This window comes from Urocitellus parryii, chromosome 4, assembly GCF_045843805.1.
Source record: "Urocitellus parryii isolate mUroPar1 chromosome 4, mUroPar1.hap1, whole genome shotgun sequence".
Lineage (NCBI taxonomy): Eukaryota > Metazoa > Chordata > Mammalia > Rodentia > Sciuridae > Urocitellus > Urocitellus parryii.
The window spans coordinates 79785022-79805413 of NC_135534.1; the positions used below are offsets into that span (position 1 = coordinate 79785022).

The following is a 20392-nucleotide window of genomic DNA, read 5'->3' on the forward strand; positions in this document are numbered from 1 at the left end:
TAAACCCAGTGCCTTTTGCATGCAAGATACTCTAACAACTGAGGTGTATCCCAAACTCCAAACTTAAAATAGTAATTAACTTCATGAGAAAATAATTATACAGGTCAGTAATAACTGGGAATGAAATATAGGACAAGTTGCAATTGAGGGGGAGATATTTTGTTTCACCAGGAGGTAATTATCTCTCCTGTTTAATAAAACTTTAAGCCCAAAGAGCAAAATATATTATTGCCTTTGGGAAAGGAGAAATAAAGACATTTTAAAAGCAGAGAGAAATTTTAAAGTAGACACAAATATGAGATGAGTCTAGACCTACAGGTGGAGGTGGACATGATCTCAGATATAACCCCTCCCAAGACTCAGGCACATGCAATGTGCCTAAGATCATGGCTTCATCAGAAACACAAGGAATGCTCCTACATCCTTCATGTTGTCATTGCCCAATGAGACTAGCAAGTGATGAGTAACATGTAAATGAAGTTTGTCTGAGAGCCTGAAAAGACGTTGTATGAAGAACTAGAGTGTGGAGCAGATATTGAGACAAACTGGTGAGTCAGTCCAACCCTTAAAACAAAGTAATGCTAGGTGAATATGCAGCCCATGCAGCACTGAAATAATGACATCAGTAATGAATCCCCAAACCAACTCAACTTCCCACCAGATTGATTCAGACACAACATACACAGGTAAAGTCTAGTATGAGAGAAAGCATATCAATTTTCATCTTACATTATCAAAGAATTGCTAAATTTTTATAAGAAAATTATAATATATAAAAATAAACAAGAAAAAAGTAAAAGAAACACCATTCAGACACGAAGCAATCAACAGCACTACATTGAGATGTGGCACAGGTGTTGATACTCTTTACAGTTAGATCAGTTGGCACACTTCTCCAAAAGGTTAGTAAGGTGTCCTTGTAAATTGTGACTTTGATATCTTTTGTTGTAACTTTTAAGGTTACTTACACAGAATGGAAAGGGAAAGGAAATAATTTTCTTTTTGAGTATGCGTGGTACTGGGAATTGAACTTAGTGATCCTCTATCATTGAGCTACATCTCCAGGCCTACTCATGTTTGAGTTTGAGACAGGACCTTGCTAAATTGCCCAGCCTATAAACAAACATGTGATCCTACTGCATCAGTCTTGTGAGTAGCTGAGATTACAGCAGTGTGCCACCATTCTGGCTACAAAAATGACATTTTATACAATGTTTTTGTAAATAGATCAGATTTATTACTTTTCTACAGATCACTCATTTATTTCAGTTATTTCAAGTTTGGTAAAGTCTTCTGTTTATTATTCTTTTTGATATTAAAAGGCAAATTTTAAAAGTTAAGACAGTGATATAAACTTTTAAAAATAAAAATAAAGGGGAAGAAACATAAAGATTGAAGTGTGTTCCAAATGTTCATGCTGTTGGCTGCATGCAAAAGGATTAACAGTGTCCCACCCTGGCTGTCTGTGCAGAAGGTCTGGGTCTTCAAATTGTAGCTTCCACTTTCTGCCTGTAACATGCCTCCACCATCATAAGAGAAAGAAGCAGTAAATAGCACAGAGGTTAAGTATCTTGACTTCACAGACTCTGTATTTGGCAGTTTTTTGTCTCTCCCCTGTTTTACTCCCAAACACTTCAACAGGAAGTGGTGAATGCTCTGCTGGTTCCCAGGTGAGACTCAAGTTCATGGATAACTTTTTAACAGCACTAACATTGTCTGAAACTAGCCCCCTCCAACCATTTTTTTTTTTTTAGATCATCTTGCTCAGTCTCTGTCTGGCCTTAAATTCTTTATCCTTCCAAGTAGTCTCAGCCTCCTGAGTAGCTGGTATTATTGACATGAACCCTTGTGCACAGCAGCTGTCTCAATTTTTTTGCCTGAGCTACATGTTATATAATTGCTTTATCCTAGGTGTCAGAAATCACTGTGACCACACTGCATCTTCCAGATATAAAGTATGGATGCCCAAGCCAGTGTCTGAGAGCTTGTATCTCTTTGATTTCTCTTTTAGGGAAAAAATTTAGCAAATATGAACATTTGAGGTTTCCAGAAATGAGGAGTTTTCCTCATCTAACACTTTGAAAATCTGGGGCAACAAACAGGGCCTCCTGGGCAGCCTAATGCCTTTGTAGCTCAGGAAATCACAGGGCAGCTACTTCTCCCTTAAAGCTACACTCTCCCTTAAAGCTACACTCTCCCTTAAAGCCTAGGATTCTTGTATGAAAAGTCTTGATTTTATATCCTAAGATCATAATTAGTAACAGCTGGACAAATCCATCCTTGACACTAATCTGTGTACAAGGGTAGTTCTAGAAATAGTCCATCCAGCATATAAAGAGTCTGTAGAAGCTTTGTGGTGGCACCTTTCGTGTTCCAAACAGGATGAGTTGGAGGTGTACCTCATCTGCTCTTGCAGTTTACACTGAATATGTGTCATTCCTTAAGAAGCACTTGCAAGGCAGGACCCTAGGTCTCTTACTGGAAAGCATGAGATTGAGGTGAGAAAAACAAAATTATTTTCTTTCTTACCTTTTTCTTTCGTGTGTGTGTGTGTGTGTGTGTGTCTGTGTGTGTGTGTGTGTGTGTGTGTGTGTGTGTGTCTGTGTGTACCAGGGATTGAATCTAGGGGCACTTAACCACTGAGCCACATCCTAGCCCTTTTTCATATTTTAGTTACAGATAGCTTCTTACTGACTTGCTTAGGATCTTACTAATTGCTGAGGCTGGGGTTTGAAATCCTGAGCCACCTGCCTCAGCTTCCCTAGCTAGGAATATAGGCATGCACCCCCACACCTGGTGAGTAAAATAAAATTTCTAAACTAAATCCCTCTCTAAGTATCAGAATAAAATTAAATTCAATCTTAGGCAAAATATTTATAAATGTTCAAAAATATTTACTAAAAATCATATATCGATGACACCCTCTTTCTATGTTTTTAAAGCAAAAAAATAAAGAATGCAACTAAAAAAATAGATATAATCTGAAGCTGAGGATTCATTTTATTTTTTTAATTGATCATTGTTGGTAAGCCTGTGGAGGTTTATGTATGAAGATTAAACAAGGTGATACATCAATATTCTGTACCTGAAAACTAATTACCCACATTACCAAACCACCCACACTAATCCAATCATCCACACTAACCCAATTACCTACACTAACACGGATAGGAAGCATCTTGAAATGCAATCAAGGAAGAACTGGATGTGGTCTTGAGGCACTCAGTAAAAGGGCACTCCTGGAGACAAGCTCATTCTTCTCCAGAGCAGAGTTTGGAACTCACCTGGCTAAGGGACAATTTAATCTACCTCCTCTACAACTGGAGCTTGTAATCCTGGAGCTGACTTCATACTTTCCCTTGTGCAACAAGCACTGGTGTGCTGAGAGCCACAGCCAGTCTGTATGGCCCCTGGGCATTTCGTTCCTGCTGGGCACAAATCACCAGCCACTGAAGCAGGAACAAACTTTATTTTTGAACTGCAAGAAAAAACCTCACACACACACTCCTGGAGAATTCTCCAAAAGCCAGGAGGCTCCTGCAGGAACCCCCAGCTGGAAATAGCTGTCCGGGAAATCCCTCCTCCTGCACTTCCCCAACCAATGGGAACTCCCGGGGAATCCCCGGAAATCCCCATGAGAACCCCAAAATAGGCGAGAACTCCAAAATAGCAGGAGAACTCAAAAGCAGCGGCAGAGGCGGATATTTATGCCTCGCCTGTCAATCAATACTGTTGGCAAAATGCCCAGGGGCCATACAGACTGGCTGTGGCTCTCAGCACTGGTGAAACCATGGACCCACTAGTTAGGTAAGTACACAATTTATAGTGGAACTGTAGCTGCTTTCCCAAGCCAAATCAAGTCAAATTTCCTATTTTAAATGATCATCAAATTAGGTTATCTCTATGAAATGATGCTGTTTCTCTACTTAGTATAAAAAAATCATTCCTCTTCTGCCTTGACTTGAATATAGTTTGGAATTAAAGTGATATTTAATTTAATTTGGTTAGTTTTGTATCCCTTAGTTGGTCCTGTGTATTTTATAAGGACTTGGAAACTAGTTTCCAGATAACTTGTAATTTTGTACTTATAGATCTAAACACGTATTTAGGAATATTTCTTCCCTCTTATTTCTAGAAATTCAACCACTTGTAGATATGAGAACCCAAATCTTTAGCAAAATATAATTATAAATGATGCCTTGTTGGGACTGGGGATGTGGCTCAAGCGGTAGCTCGCTCGCCTGGCATGCATGCAGCCCGGACTCGATCCTCAGCGCCACATACAAACAAAGATGTTGTGTCTGTCGAAAACTAAAAAATAAATATTAAAAAAATTCTCTCTCTCTTTAAAAAAATGATGCTTTGTTTTATGGAACAGATTAAAATAATTACATATTTTCACAGTGTGAAGCAGTGCTAAGAAATAGTTTGGGCTTGGTAGAGAGAGATATTCTCTGAAATGCTTAATTCATTTGAGTTATTTATTTATTTTTTAATTTTTATATTTGGTCATACATTAAAGGAAGTCTATTTTGGCACAGGCAGAAGTGTGATATTCAATAAGAACTTGAATAAAATTTTGTTCAGGACTTTTTCTCTTCAAGGATAGATGAATAAATTCTATTGATATTCTTCCCTCAGAAAATGGACTTAGAAATCTCACAAGCCTTCCAGAAAGAATTCACCTGCTCCATCTGCCTGAAATACCTTGTGGACCCAGTCACCATAGGCAGTGGCACAGCTTTTGTTGGTCCTTTCTCTGCCTTTCCTGGGAACAAGCCCAAATTCCTGCCTGTTGCCCTGTGTGCAGAGAGCCAACTCGACATAAATATGTCAAAAAGAATATTCTTCTGAAGAATTTGATGTCCACTTCCAGAAAAGCCAGTCTCAGGAAATCCCTGAGCTCTGAGGAAAATGTGTGTGATCCACAAAGAGACAAAAAAAGATCTTCTGTGAAGAGGACAAACCCCTGCTGTGTTTGCTCTGCTCCAGCTCTCAGGAGCAAAGGGCTCAGGGACATCCTTCAGTAGAAGGGGCTGCTGAGGAGTACCAGGTAAATGAATCCACTAAGAGCACTATGTAGGGTGAGTGAGGGCACTCAGGGATTATAACAAAGATAAGGATCTCGACAATGATTGCCCTGTTTTTTACTGCTTGCTTCAAAATTTTCTAAGCATCAAGGAAGAAGCTAAGTACCAAAGGTGTAAGCAATAAATAAAGTATATAAATATACCTGTTTTAGTAGAGCTTGCTTCTACAGGGCTAGTGATAAGATACATGGTTACTTTAATTTTGAGTTTAACACTAAGGCATTAGAAAGTACTCATATGAAAAGAGTTACAGGATACTAAAATAATATATGCAAAATATTTCTATATAGTATGCATATATACAAACACAAGGAAATAAATAGGATAAAGTGCTTGGAATTAGTGAGGGAGAGCCTCAGAAAAATCCCACTTCTGATGGAATTGCCACACTATCTGAAAGCTATATATCACTATCCCTGAATACATTACATTTTGTACTTTTGCAGCCTGAAATCTTCTACAATTCATAATCATCAATGGTAAAAAAAAGAAAATATTTTTTTCTTCATATATATATATATATATATATATATATATATATATTACATATGTACATACATACAAAGGAGAAGCTGCTAAAGCAAATAAGATCATTATGGAAAAAGATCCATGTAATTCAGAAAAAATCTAAATAAAGAGAACAAAATTATCAGTCCATGGATGGTAAGTATAAGTCTATTTTTCTAACACTCAGCTTGAGACAGACATTCTAGAAATTTATCTATAGTCACTTTAACATCATAGTGTAAGGATGCTAGGCATAGCTTTTCTGGTGATTTCTAATTCTGAAAGTAAAATTCAACTATGTTAGTCAAACAAATGACCAAGCAGTGTTGTAGGGAGGTTTGAGTTTAAAATTAATTTACTAACCATGGAAGAGACTTTTGCATATTATGATGTGTGACTCAACTATAAACTCTTATTGCTTGCATAGATGCTTTTATATGTGGGAGAATAAATTATCAATCAAAACTTTTTTCTTCAGATATTTTATACACTCATGAAGCAGATAAAAGTGGATAAAAGCAGATAAAAGAATGGCTTGGTTCCTTCCATCATTATAGAGTATAGAAAGATTAAAGAGGAGTGAAATTGTAATTTCTGAGAAATGGGCAGATATGAATTTATGGTGTATGTAACATACTGATAAAAGGTACTGGCCAAGAGAGGTTTAAGTGGAGGAGGATAAAATCATGCTTCAAAGGTGATCTAGACAACCTATACCTGCAGTGCTACATGTATCTACAGGAAGAGCTGATGAGGGCTGAGTATGAGTAATTGTTTCCCATTCTTCTTGAGGAAGAAAAACTACATGTAGAGTCTTAAAAAGGAAAGCGAATGAATTTTAGAGCCTCTCAAAAAAAGCAATGACAAAGTGGTTCAAAAGAAGAAACGCCTCAGAGAAATACATAAGAAGCTGGTGAAAATGTCCCATAAACCCTATGTTGAACTTCTGCAGGTAAGCACTGAGATGCAGGTGAAAGTGTTTTATGTAATTTGAGGTTCTCAGTTTTGACCACATTATTTAGTGCCACATCTAAATTTTCACATCTCCTGCATAATTGATGGGGTTCTTTCCTCTATGGATATAATCTAGGTAAAGCTTAACTTTCATTCTGACTACAAATAAGCAAAATTTATGGAATTTTGTGAGTAGCTGTCCTAGGAAATGTTTTCTTCTTAAATTGTTGTTTTGAATCTTGCTTTCTTAAGAATCATAAATAACCATTTATTCATCAACATTCCGTTTTTGCCTGCCATTGGACAATATGAAGAAATTTTGGAAAAGCTAATGGCTCCTTAATTCTGTTTTGAAGTTGTGGGTTTGAAATGCCCTCATTAGAGACATTATCTACTATGTGCTACACATGTCCTTCCTTCTCACTCTTTTCTCACCCTCTGGGTGCTGAATTCTTCAAGAATTCAGTTTCTTCAAATATGCTTTACCAGTATTGTCCTGAGAGATGAAAATGAATTTATAATAAGGGTTGCTGTGATGATATTTGATACTTACCTGAACTTTCCAAAAACAAAATACCATCCTATTTCTTAAGAAATTTAAGCCTTTCTGTTTTTCTTTGCAGGACTTGGGAGATCTATTGACAAAGTAAGTTTAGTGCAAACTAGGGCACCATGTGAGCTATGAAAAGGATCAAGCTGTTTCTAATGAAGTGAAGAAATACTTTATGTAGATAATAATCAACTGTGTGTGCATGTGTTTGTATGAATATGACTTCCTGTTCCCTTTATCAGAAGTTAGCTTCTCTGTGCCCCTGTGTTTGAGGGTTGAGGGATGAATGCTGACATTCATAAATACAACTCTTATAATTTTACATTGTAAATCAGAAACACTGAGGTGCATGGGATAGTTTTTCCTAGTTAGGAAATGAGATTGGCACCTCTGAGAAATGAGTTGTTAACAGGTAAATAAAGTAAGAAAGACTCCTAGGAACAGTCCCTCCTCATGAAGATGGAGGTACACTCTGATAAGGAAAGGTTTCAAGAAATATTTTCAGTGGAATGATTGTTTAGTTTCTTTAAAACTGTGATGACATCTTTCACACCACAAGATTCATGTTCCCTTCCTCCTTACAGGAGTGAGTGAGTGCAGCTGCACATTCCTCAGCCTATAAAGCCAGCACTTTCTGCCCAGACCATCACTAGACTGATAGGCAGCTCAACTGCTTCCAAGGTGAGTAGCAGCCCACTGATGGGAACACGGTATAGCACCCTTCGGTAATGATTTTCTGTGGGAAATATTTAACTTTATTAACCTTTAATGTCCCAAAAGGAAATGGCTTGTCAATTGGTATCTATAATCACATTTAGTAATCTGGTTACCATGATTAAATAAGAAAAAAATAAATGCAGCTGATATAATAATAAATGTGATTCAGGGTATAGATAAAATCATTTAAGTACGTCAGACAATTAAAAATTAGTTCAGAATGTTCTCCCTTTAAATTAAGTGCCAGTAATGATGGAGATTATTTGAATATTTTCCCTTAAAATACCTTTGTAATTGGATGTTTCACATGTATTTTATTAAATATAATATACATAAATACATTAAATTTAATAAATTAAAATGCATGAACAAACATAAAATAACTGAATTCACAAGAGCAATACTTTATGAACATAAAAAATAAAATGAGTTGGTGAAGTTGAGGCAGTATATAGATTCCCATGGTAAACCTAAATAGGAAACAAGCAAGTGGTTATTTCTTTGGATTTAATGACAATGCAGACCTCCAGTTCTCGGGTAAAATGAAAATCAGTGAGCTAGAAGTAGGCATGACCACCCTTTTTGTTACAGTGTCCATATTTTTACCAGTCTTTTCATTGTGACTGGGCTCTTGTATCTGCAGCAGGTGTTCTGGAACTCTTGCAATATACTCCAGCCACAATTATGCCTTTACTTCTGCCTTCTAAAACACCTCTCCTCCCAAAAGAGTCAAAGGTATAACTTCTCATCTAACAGAAATTTAAAAGATGACTTTGACTGGAATATTGTCTTCCTTCCACAGTGGAAATTTTCTTAAAAATGCAGTAATCGATCATAACATCAAGCTATTTGATGATGTGAGAAGTTTGAGATTTGAGCATGTCCATCCAGACTCATATTTGAATTCTGATAGATCTAACTATTCTGCTGTATGGGGAACAAAGAATTCCCTAGTAAATATTACTGGAAATTCGATATGAAGGACTCTTTGGACTGGGATCTAGGAATCTGCAAGGATTCCTGGGTAAGGAAGAATGGCACACGGATTGACTCCAAAGACATGTTTTTTTCTCCTCATTGTTAAGGAGGATGATCACCACAGTCTCTTCATCACCTCCCCAATGTTTCCTAACTACATAGAGAAACTTCAGGGCTAGGTTGGTGTGTTTCTTGATTTTTGAGGGTGGAAGTGTGAGTTTTGTGAATGTTACCAGGAGTTCTCTTATATGGCAGTACCTTGCTGGCTCTTTGAATTTCCCAGTCAGGCCTCTTACTCATACTGGCCACAAATGACCAGGGATAAGTCAGGAAACTATGCCTAGGAATTTTGTAATTCAGGCAGCCCTTCCCAGTAAAAGTCAACAACAATATACTTTAGTATTTTTTCAGTATTTTTACTTGAGCCTGGTGTGATGGTACAAGATTATTAATTCCAGCAATTCTATTAATTCAGGAAGCTGAGGTTGAAAGACCTCAAGTTTGAGGCCAGCCTTGGAACCTTAGCAAGACCTGGTAGAAAGAAAAAGAAAGAAAGAAAGAAAGAAAGAAAGAAAGAAAGAAAGAAAGAAAGAAAGAAAGAAAGAAAGAGAGAGAGAGAGAAAGAGAGAGGGGGGGAGAGAGAGAGAAAGAGAGAGAGAGAAAGAAAGAGAGAGAGAGAGAAAGAGAGAAAGAAAAAGAAAGAAAGAAAGAAAGAAAGAAAGAAAGAAAGAAAGAAAGAAAGAAAGAAAGAGAAAAAGAGAGAAAGAGAGGGGGGAGAGAGAGAGAGAGAAAGAGAGAGAGAGAAAGAGAGAGAGACAGAGAAAGAGAGAAAGAAAAAGAAAGAAAGAAAGAAAGAAAGAAAGAAAGAAAGAGAAAGAAAGAAAGAAAGAAAGAAAGAAAGAAAGAAAAAAAGAAAGAAAGAAAGAAAGAAAGAAAGAAAGAAAGAAAGAAAGAAAGAAAGAAAGAAAGAAAGAAAGAAAGAAAGGACTAGATGGGGCTCAGTTGGTAGAGTGGTTCCCTCACTTGCACATGTTCTGGGTTCAATTCCCAGCACCACCAAAAAAAAAAAAAAAAAAAATCTTGAATGTATCTTCATTCTGCTTTTAAAAACAAAGACATGCGTTGAAGACAATGTGAATGCAAAGTTGTGTTGATTAATTTTCTTTAAATGAAGATCATGTTTTGTGGCCCATAAATTGCTTTGCAGTCCCTTTTTTCCATCTCTATTATAGGTTGTGGATCTTTGCATGTTTTGTCAGTTTGTGAAAATTAACAAAATTACAGAATTGTATGATACATAATCAGTAGTATTTTGTAGAAAGAATTTTCACATCATAGGCAGAACTGTTTGTCCACAATAGACATATCATTTTGATGTTTTCACCTTTCTGATGATCTAAGAAATTCTAATTTATTCATTCTTGGGGTATAAAAAAGGGAAAACTCTTTCCCACACTCAGGACAAGAAGCTATTTTCCAGTAAAGCCATTAAAGTTGGACCTTTCTCTATCTCTACTATTTCCATAACTATTTTTATTTCTTTCATTTTCTTCACTATTTTTATTTTTTATTCTAATTACTTATAAATGATAGCAGAATGCATTGCTATTCATTGTATACATATTGAGCACAGCTTTTCATTTCTCTGGCTGTTTACAATGTAGAGTTGTTTCACATGTGCAGTCATACATGTACCCAGATGCAGCAAAATAACCAGGGGGTGATGAACAACTTGTGTAGATTGATACAGCAGGAGTGGGAGCCATTTATTGTAGGACAGGAGTAGTTTTTGTACATTCCACACAGCTTATCTTAATTAACATAAACTAGATACAGCAGTCAACCAATAAGAAATCTCCACACTTAATGGCTCACTGGCATTACTTCATAAACCACTCCCTCTGGCAAAATGCCAGGCGTCATCCAGACTTGTTTACAGACCCTAACACCCGGGGTAATGATGTTCATCTCATTCCACCATCATTCCTACCCCCATTCTCCTTCCCCTACCTTCCTGTCCTTTGCCCAATCAAAATTCCTCCATTCTTGAACCTCACCCCCATTATGTGTCAGCATTTATTTCTCAGGAAGACAATAAACACTACAGAACACTAAACAAAGACATTGAAGAAGATCTTAGAAGATTGAAATATCTCCCATATTCTTGGATAGGAAGAATTAATATTGTCAAAATGGCCATACTACCAAAATTGATATATAGATTTGATGCAATCTCAATTAAAACCCCAACAATTTTCCTCACAGAAATAGAAAAAGCAATCATGAAAATCATTTTAAAAAATAAGAGACTCAGAATAGCTAAAGCAATCCTTAGCAAGAAAAGTAAATCAGCACGCATCATAAGACCGAACCTTAAACTATACTACAGAGCCATAGTAACAAAAGTGGCATGGTATTGATGCCAAGTAGACTTGTAGACAAATGATACAGATCAGAAGAAACTGGTACAACGTCACATAAATACAGTTATCTCATAGTAGACAAAAGCACTGAAAACATACATTGGAGAAAAGATAGCCCTTTCAACAAATGGTGCTCGGAAAAATGGAAATCCATATGCAGCAAAATGAAATTAAATCATTATCTCTCACCATGAAAAAAGTTTAACTGGAAGTGGATTAAGGACCTAGGAATTGGACCAAATACCCTGCACCTAACAGAAGAAAAATTAGGCCTAAATATTCAACATGTTTGATTAGGTCCTGACTTCCTTAACTATTTTTAAAGAAGTTTTATGTTAACAGTGAAACTGAGAGGAAATAAAAAAATTTACACATATTCTCTGCCCCTTCTCTCTATATACAACTGTATAACTTCAATCAGTATCCATATCCTCTGTCAGAATGATACATTTTTAATAACCAATGAGTTTAATTTGATATGCAAAATACGTGGATATCATATACTTATAATGAGGAGAGAATTTGCCTCTCTGTTCTTACTCTCTGAACCTATAACTATTTATTCATGAGAAAAATATCTACAAAGCAAAATTGAGGGTATATGACAAGTTTTCCTCAATTTTGTGAAAGTCATAAAAAGTAAGGAAAGAAGCTCTTTCAAATGAAACAAAAGGAGATATCAGAGTAAATTTAATGCTCCATTTTAGGATCCTGGAATAGAAAATAGAAAATAGGATGTTCATGTACAAGGTGGTGTAATTTAAAATTTTTTTTAAATGTCTGACTTCAGTTCATTATAACTTACCAATTTTAAGCTTCCAATGCTTGGGAACTGTCTCATGGAAATGTATGAACATTTTAGAGGAAAAGGAAACTGGCCATAGAAATACACATACATATTAAGTCAGTATATCACATTTATAACTTTTCTTTAAATATAAAATATTTTAAAGTACAATTTGAAAAGTTTTAACACAAATATCTGTGTGTCTATGCTCCATGACATACTTAGATACTCAAAAAGGCAAATTTTAGAAGAATTTATATAGAGTAATTAAGTTTTTGAAAATATACACATGCATCAATTAATCATCCATCAGAGATGGCCAGTGTCTGAAGTGTGAAGCCCCATGCAGTACTGAACCTCTGAATCTGCTGAGCCTGGACCACTTTTCTTCTCAGTTTGCTGTTTATTCTGTTTCAGAGTTGAGATAGCAGTTGTGGTTGCCAGTGCAGGTGCAGCATTTTCCATTTACCTCAATAGTATTTTGTGATAATTTCTTTCTGATTTTCTTGCCTCTCTCCTTTTAAATCAAGATCTCTGAGGAATCTCAAGCTATCTCCTTATGATGTCTCTTCAGGGTTCTTAATGCATTATTTTATCTTTATTATTTTACCTCTTTTATATGAATTTTCTGCCTTTTTTATTCCTTTATTTGATTCTTCTGAAATTTTAAAAATAATTATATAACACTGTATTTTACATTAAAAAAAAACAACTCAACTTTGCAAAAGTTAAAAATCTATATTTCTCCTCTCTTTCAAACTAAGTAGTTCAGTACTGTCTTATCCTCAGTGTCTGGGAATATTTATCCAAACCTCCAAAGTTGGACAAGGAATACCAGTCATGCCTCACTCACCCCACATACTAGTAGTATTCTTCACATTAGCTTGTGTTCACAAGTCAATTAGTAATATTACCAGAAATCCCTGCTTATTCTGAGAGGAAAATTCTATCTTCCAATGATAATTCAAACTGAGTTGACAGCATCATTTTCATATTCATTAAAAAACAGAAAAAATTTATATATTTACCATGAAGAAATGAGTTTCACAAACTTTCTCATTTAGATTATCTTGCATCTCTTGAGTTATTTTCCATAACAGATTCATCTTCTTTAAAAGGATTTTCTGCCAAATAACCATAGGCTTTAGTGTTAGGGAAGACAGTCTTGTAGGTTTCATCCTTTGTGTACTGAAAAAACACAGTGTTATGGAGATGAGCAATCTTGAATTAGAAGAGAGTCAGATGTTTAAAAATTAGTCTAAATTAATTTTATTATTTGGTGTATCATCAGAAGCAAATAATAATAATAATAATAATAATAATAATAATAATTTGAAAGAATCCTACATAATACAGTCCATTTCCTGAGATGGCAGTTGTTCCATAACCTCACTATGAAAGGGTCCAGCTTTTATTATAAGAAGCCCATTTTCCTAGTGCTACTCATCTGACCTACTACTGCCCCAATTCTACATATTTGGACAATATGTTTATTTTACTGGAGATTGAACACAAGGCTAAATATATGGTAGATAAGCATTTACCATGAGCAATATCTCAAGCCCCTTAAACACACAAACAGAAAAAAAAGATAATGTCTTGCTAAGTTCCCCAGAGTGGCCTGAAACCTGAGATTCTCCTGCATCCATGTGCTGAATAACTAGGGTTATTTACATGGCCACCATGTCATCTTATTTGGACAATGTTTCTAGGGGAACTTTATTTCATGAGCATTCAACTTTGTTATGATCATAGTGTCAAAATGGGAAATTTATACTGAAACAGCACTACCTCCATCTGCATGATCATCTGCCCCACTAAAATATGTCCCCATCTTTATCTCTTCTTTGGATGCTTCAGCTTCCTAGCTGCTTCATGACCCTCACTCACCCTGTACTCCTCAGCCACCCATGACACTGGGCTATAGCTGGGAAACACATGTTCAGGTGATTCAGAACAGGGTGCACAGACTAGCTCCTGTCAACCTCACAGAAGAGCCCCTTTTTATCCCCATGTGTCTTGAAGAGCAGCTCCCCAGAGCTTCTCTCTGAGTGAGGTCTGGCCTGTCTGGCAAGGGAAACCAGCTTCCTGAGGACAATGTTGGTCCTGAAGTCTGCCTTCTCTGCCATTTCTCTACACTCAGGGCACATTGGTGTTTGGGCTTCCTCCCAGCAGAGGCAGAATAGGAGGGTCGGCAAAATGTGTGCTCAGTCTATGGTGACAGGTTGTAAGAAGTAATTCATGCAAATGGAGCATGTGAGTTCACTCTGGAAGTCTTGCAAGGCCTTTGAATCCATTTTTCTGAAACTGAAAATATAGGGGAAGTGAGTAAGAGGAAAAGGGGAAATAAGAGAGACTCATTTTGTCTTGATGAGGGAAAAAAATAAAAAAATCATAAAAGGACTTTCGACAGCCCTGCTTGTTCGATTGAATTGTGCCAAAATTTTCTATTAACTTCCAGCAATACAATCTAAATATGGAAAAGATAGAGACCCTTGGTTTGTTCTGACACAAATGTACAAAATGAATTGAGCATGATCTTTATTTTTAAAATGGAACTTTCTCATTATTTGGACAAGTTCAATATTTGGACAAAGAAGAATGTTTAGGATGATTCCAGACTTACCTACATTAGCTGATTACTCAGAATGTTCATCTAAAATATTTCTATCTCTCATTTTGTCTCTCTGACTCCATAACTGTAAAAAACATAGAGATAGTCTTTATGCCAAATATCTATGCACTCTGCCTCTCAACCCATGGAGGTGCTTCTGTAAAGACAATTAGCGTTGAGTTTAATTCATTTGAAAATGGCCTGATTTAATCACTGTTGAGTACAACTTCCAACTCCTGAAACTTCAAACAGTTGAATTTATACTTCTAACCTTAATTAAACAATTTCTTTCAAAAAATAAAATGTAAGCTGTGTGTATTGATGTGCACCTCTCATCCCAGCTACTTGGGAAGCTGAGGCAAGAGAATTAAAGATGTGACACCAACTGCAACAATTTATTGAGATAAATAAGAATAAAAACTAAGAGAGGGTTGATTATGTAAATCAGTTGTAGAGCAACACTCTGTCCAATCCCCAGTATCAATAAAGAAATAAATTTAAGAATTTTTAAAATTAAAATGTAAGACTGGGGATGTAATCAGTGGTAGAGCACTTACTTGCCCATCACATGTAAGGTCCTGAGTTTTTGCCCCAGGACTGAAGAGGAAATAAAAGAGATAATTTTTTTCTATTACTTTTCATTACAGAAAATAATTTTCTCCATAATCAGTTCTGACCATCAGAGTACCTTCATATTTTGAGGTGATGTGTATGCATGCTGGAGTAATAATCAGCAATAATTAATCTATTGTTTTTTTTTTAAAAAATCAACTGGAGAGTCCAATGCAATTGTGCATGCCTAATATCCCAGCTACTGGGGAGACTGAGTCACAAGGAAACTTAAGTTTATGGCCAGTCTGGGCACCTTAGTGAGACCATTTCAAAATGTGTTGTAATGCAGTGGTAGAGTAGCCTTGAGTACAATTCCCAGAACAAAAAAAGAAAGAAAGAAAAATTAGAGAGAGACAGCATAAATTAACAATGGTAACAATGGCGTTTTCCTCTCTGTACTGGAGTTGAGAGACTTCACTTCAGTTTGGAGATGCAGTTGATGAAGCATGATAAATTCATGTTAATTTCTAGTATTTTTCTGTAGTGATCAATGTTTTCACTTGGAAACTTCTGCGATTTGGTTGCACATAGTGGAAAACATTTCAACTATTTTGTGAACTGAGGGTTGTAAAGGGACAACATGTAGGACTTTTACATCAAGGGTTTTACAATCAAAACTATACATTAAAATTTGAAACCAAGGATAGTGGCACACATCTATAATCCCAGCTACTCTAGCAGCTGAGGCAAAAGGATCTCGACATCAAAGTCTGCCTCTGTAAAAGTGAGGTGATAAGGAACTCAGTAAGACCATCAATAAAATAAAAAATAAGGCTGGAAATGTGGCTTACTGGTTGAGTGCCTTTGATATTCACTCCCTGGTACCCACACTCAACCAAAAAAAAATTTAAATTGATGTGCATAAAGACTATTGCATGCATACAATATACTGAATATTTAAGCAATATATGGATTACATATATAAAACTGCAGAAATATTTCATTTAAAACCTGAAAAATCTAATAAAACACAAGGGAATAGAATGAAAATTACTCATATAACTTATTACAATTGTTCTAGTTATATATATTTTTTTAACCAAGAAAAAATAAGTAGATTTTTACTTGGACAAAACCCAAGTAGGTTGAAAAGTACATTTAAAGATTTTCTTTAGGAGAGAAAGACAGATTAAAAGTATTTACTCTAAATTCCCAACTCACCAGAGTTAGCTATGGGAGACCCCTGGTGTGGAAGTTTGGGAAAATTTGTCAGTATCACCATGAGCAGTAACTCTCAGGTGTCAAAGCTCAGAAGCTGAGAATTCAGTCTGCTCCTTAGAAGTACCTTAGAGGTAAAGGCATTATGTAGACAAGTGCCCTCCTTAAATACCTGAGATTTACTTAAGACCATAGCCCCTGTCAGTTACCTCTTCTGAAAGTGGTGGGAAGGACTTATAAAATCATACTGATTAGGTTTATGTAGTAGAGTAAAACATTTTCATGAGATTTGGGATCAGATGCAAGAAAGTTCATATGACTTAGGTTTTGCAAAGAGAAATTTTAACTGAAACAATTATTTCATTAAATAATACTTTGATCTACAACAACAACTTCACAATTTTAATAATTTGCTTTTTTCTTCTACTGTTGTTTAAATTTTGAAATCTCTGATTTATTTTTACCACTTTCTTTTCTTTTCTTTCTTTCTTTCTTTTATTTTTCCTTTCTTTTTATATTTTATTTTATGGAACTGGGAGTTGAACCCAGGGGTTCTTTAACAATGAGCTACATTTCCCACATTTATTTATTTATTTATTTATTTATTTATTTATTTATTTATTTATTATTTTGAGAGAGGGGGTTGCTAAGTTGTTTAGGGTTATGTTAAATTTGTCAGATTGTCCTTGAGTTTGTAATTCTTCTGGCTCAGCCACCTAAATAATTAGGAGTACAAGCATGTACCACCATACCTGCCTATTTTCCTGCTTTAGCTTTTTTATTCCTACCTCCAAAATATTTACTGAGGAATTTCTGTGTGTGTGTGTGTGTGTGTGTGTGTGTGTGTGTGAACTGAGGACAATATTTGAAGAATTGGGAGTAAAATTAAACTGAATGAATATAGACACTCACAGTTCTATCAGAAAATAAAGACCAGTGAATGAACTTCAGTGGTGGTTCATGCTACTTGGCAGGCTGATGGGGGAGGGTTGAAAGTTTGAGATCAGTATGGGCAATTTAGGGGGACCTTGACTCAATATATAATGAAAAAGCATGAACATGTATCTCAGTGGTAAATAATTCTTTCATAGCAAGAATTTAAGACCCTGCATTCAGTGACCAGTAAAGAAATTAAAAGAGAAAAAAATTGCCCCCACAAGGGCATTTTAGAATACGTCTTTAAACTAGCAGTCACAGGTTGACCACTACAATACCTTTTCTTTCAAGATTCTTTATTTCCTGAACTTGGAAAGGAGCTACCTATGTCATATAAAGAAATTTCAGAAAAAGTATCAGGAGTATCTTGAATACTTTCAACATGAATTGGATTTTTAAAAATTTATTTATTTATTTATTTATTTTTGACATACATGACAATAGTGCAATGCATTACACTACCCCATTTACACAATTTTTTCGTAACTCTGTATATAAAGTATGTTCACGCCAAATTATGACACTATACATGTACTCTCTCTCTTTTTGCATTACAATTCTTAATACACATATATACCACAATTTATCAAATCTCTTTTTGTATATAAGGTATGTTGACACCAAATTCAAATCTTCATACATGTATTTTGTATGATGATGACCATCACCTTCCACTATTCTTGTGATTCCCCTTACCCCGCCCTTTCTCTCCCACCCCTCTTTCCTATCTAGAGGTAATCTTTTTCCTATGCTCTCTCTCCCTACCCCATTTTGAGTCACCCCCCTTATATCAGAGAAAAAAATCAGCATTTATTTTTTGGGGACTGGCTAACTTCACTTAGCATAATCTTCTCTAACACCATCCATTTACCTGCAAATGCCATGATCTTGTTCTTTTTTGTGCTGAGTAATATTCCATTGTGTGTATATATATGCCGTATTTTTTGTATCCATTCATCCACTGTAGGACATCTAGGTTGGCTCCACAGTTTAGCTATTGTGAATTGGGCTGCTATAAACATTGATGTGGCTGTGTCCCTGTAGTATGCTGTTTTTAGGTCCTTTGGGTGTAGTCCAAGAAGAGGAATAGCTGGGTAATATGATGGTTCCATTTCCACATTTCCATGGAATCTCCATACTGCTTTCCACATGGGCTGCACCAATTTGCAGTCCAACCAACAATGTTGGTTATACCTTTTCCCCCACATGCTCACCAACACTTATTGTTGTTTGTCTTCATAATAGCTGCCATTCTGACTGGAGTGAGGTGATATCATAGAGTAGTTTTGATTTGTATTTCTCTAATTGCTAGTGATGATGAGCATTTTTTAAATATATTTGATGATTTATTGTATATCCTCTTTTGAGAAGTGTCTGTTCAGGTCCTTCGCCCATTTATTGACTGGGTTAATTATTTATTTATTTATATTTTTGGTGCTTAGCTTCTTGAGTTCTTTATATACCCTAGAGATTAGTGCTCTATCTCACGTGTAAGGAGGAAAATTTTGCTCCCAGGATGTAGGCTCCCTGTTCACGTCACAGATTATTTCTTTTAGTTTGAATCCATTCCATTTATTGATTTTTGGTTTTAATTCTTGTGCTATAGGAGTCTTATTAAGGAAGTTGGGGCCTAATCCCACATGATGAAGATTAGGGCCTACTTTTTTTCTATTAGATGTAGAGTCTCTGGTTTAATTCCTCCATCTTTGATCCATTTTGAGTTAACTTTTGTACCTAGTGAGAGATAGGGATTCAATTTCATTTTTTTTTGCATATGAATTTCCAATTTTCTCAGCATCATTTGGTGAAGATGCTATATTTTCTCTAGTGCATGTTTTTGGCACCTTTGTCTAATATAAGATAATTGTAATTTTGTGGGTTAGTCTCTGTGTCCTCTATTCTGTACCATTGGTCTACCAGTCTGTTTCGATGCCAGTACAATGCTGTTTTTGTTACATTGCTCTTTAGTATAGTTTAAGGTCTGGTATAGCAATACCACCTGCTTCACTCTTCCTGCTTAGCTATTCTATTGCTTTAGATATTCTTATTTTTCCAGATAAATTTCATGATTGCTTTTTCTGTTTCTATGAGGAATGCCATTCAGATTTTTATCAGAATTGCATTAAAACTGTATAGTGCTTTTGATAGTATGGTCATTTTGATAATATTGATTCTCCCTATCTATGAGTAAGTTAGTTCTTTCCATCTTCTAAGGTCTTCTTTGATTTCTCTCTTTAGGATTCTGTAGTTCTCATTGTATAGATCCTTCACCTCTTTTGTTGTTTCCCAAGTACCTGATTTTTCTTGAGGATATTGTGAAAGGGGTAGTTTTCCTCATTTCCCTCTCAGAGGATTTGTCACTGATATACAGAAACACCTTTGATTTATGGGTGTTGATTTTATATCCTGCCACTTTGCTAAATTCATTTATTAGTTCTCAAAGTTTTCTGGTGGAGTTTTTTTGTGTGTGTGTTTTCTAGGTATAGAATCATATCATCAGCAAGTTCTAGTTTAAGTTCTTCTTTGCATATAGATAATCCTTTAATTTCTTTAATCTGTCTAATTGCTCTGCCGAGTGTTTCAAGAACTATGTTGAACAGAAATGGAAAGAGAGGGTATTCCTATCTTGTTCCAGATTTTAGAGGAAATGCCTTCAGTTTTTCTCCATTTAGAATGATGTTAGCTTGAGTCTTAGCATAGATAGCCTTTACAATGTTGAGATATATCCCTAGTTTTTCTAATATTTTGATCATAAAAGCATTTTGTCAAATGCTTTTTCTGTGTTTATTGAGGTGATCATATGATTCTTATCTTTAAGTCTATTGATGTGATGCATTACATTTATTGATTTCCAAATGTTTAACCAACCTTGCATCTCTGGGATGAATCCCACTTGATCAGAGTGCACAATTTTTTTGATATGTTTTTGTATTTGATTTGTCAGAATTTTATTGAGGATTTTTGCATCTATGTTCATTAGAGATATTGGTCCAAAGTTTTCTATCTTTGAAGTGTCTTTGTCTGGTTTTGGAATCAGGGTGATATTGGCCTCATAGAATGAATTTG

At 35.6% G+C, this 20392-nt stretch overlaps 1 pseudogene; it reads left to right on the top strand.

Moving 5' to 3' along the window:
* Positions 1 to 6516: 6516 nt before the first annotated feature.
* On the top strand, positions 6517 to 9111 carry LOC113178259 (tripartite motif-containing protein 43B pseudogene; annotated as a pseudogene).
* The last annotated feature ends 11281 nt before the right edge of the window (positions 9112 to 20392 follow it).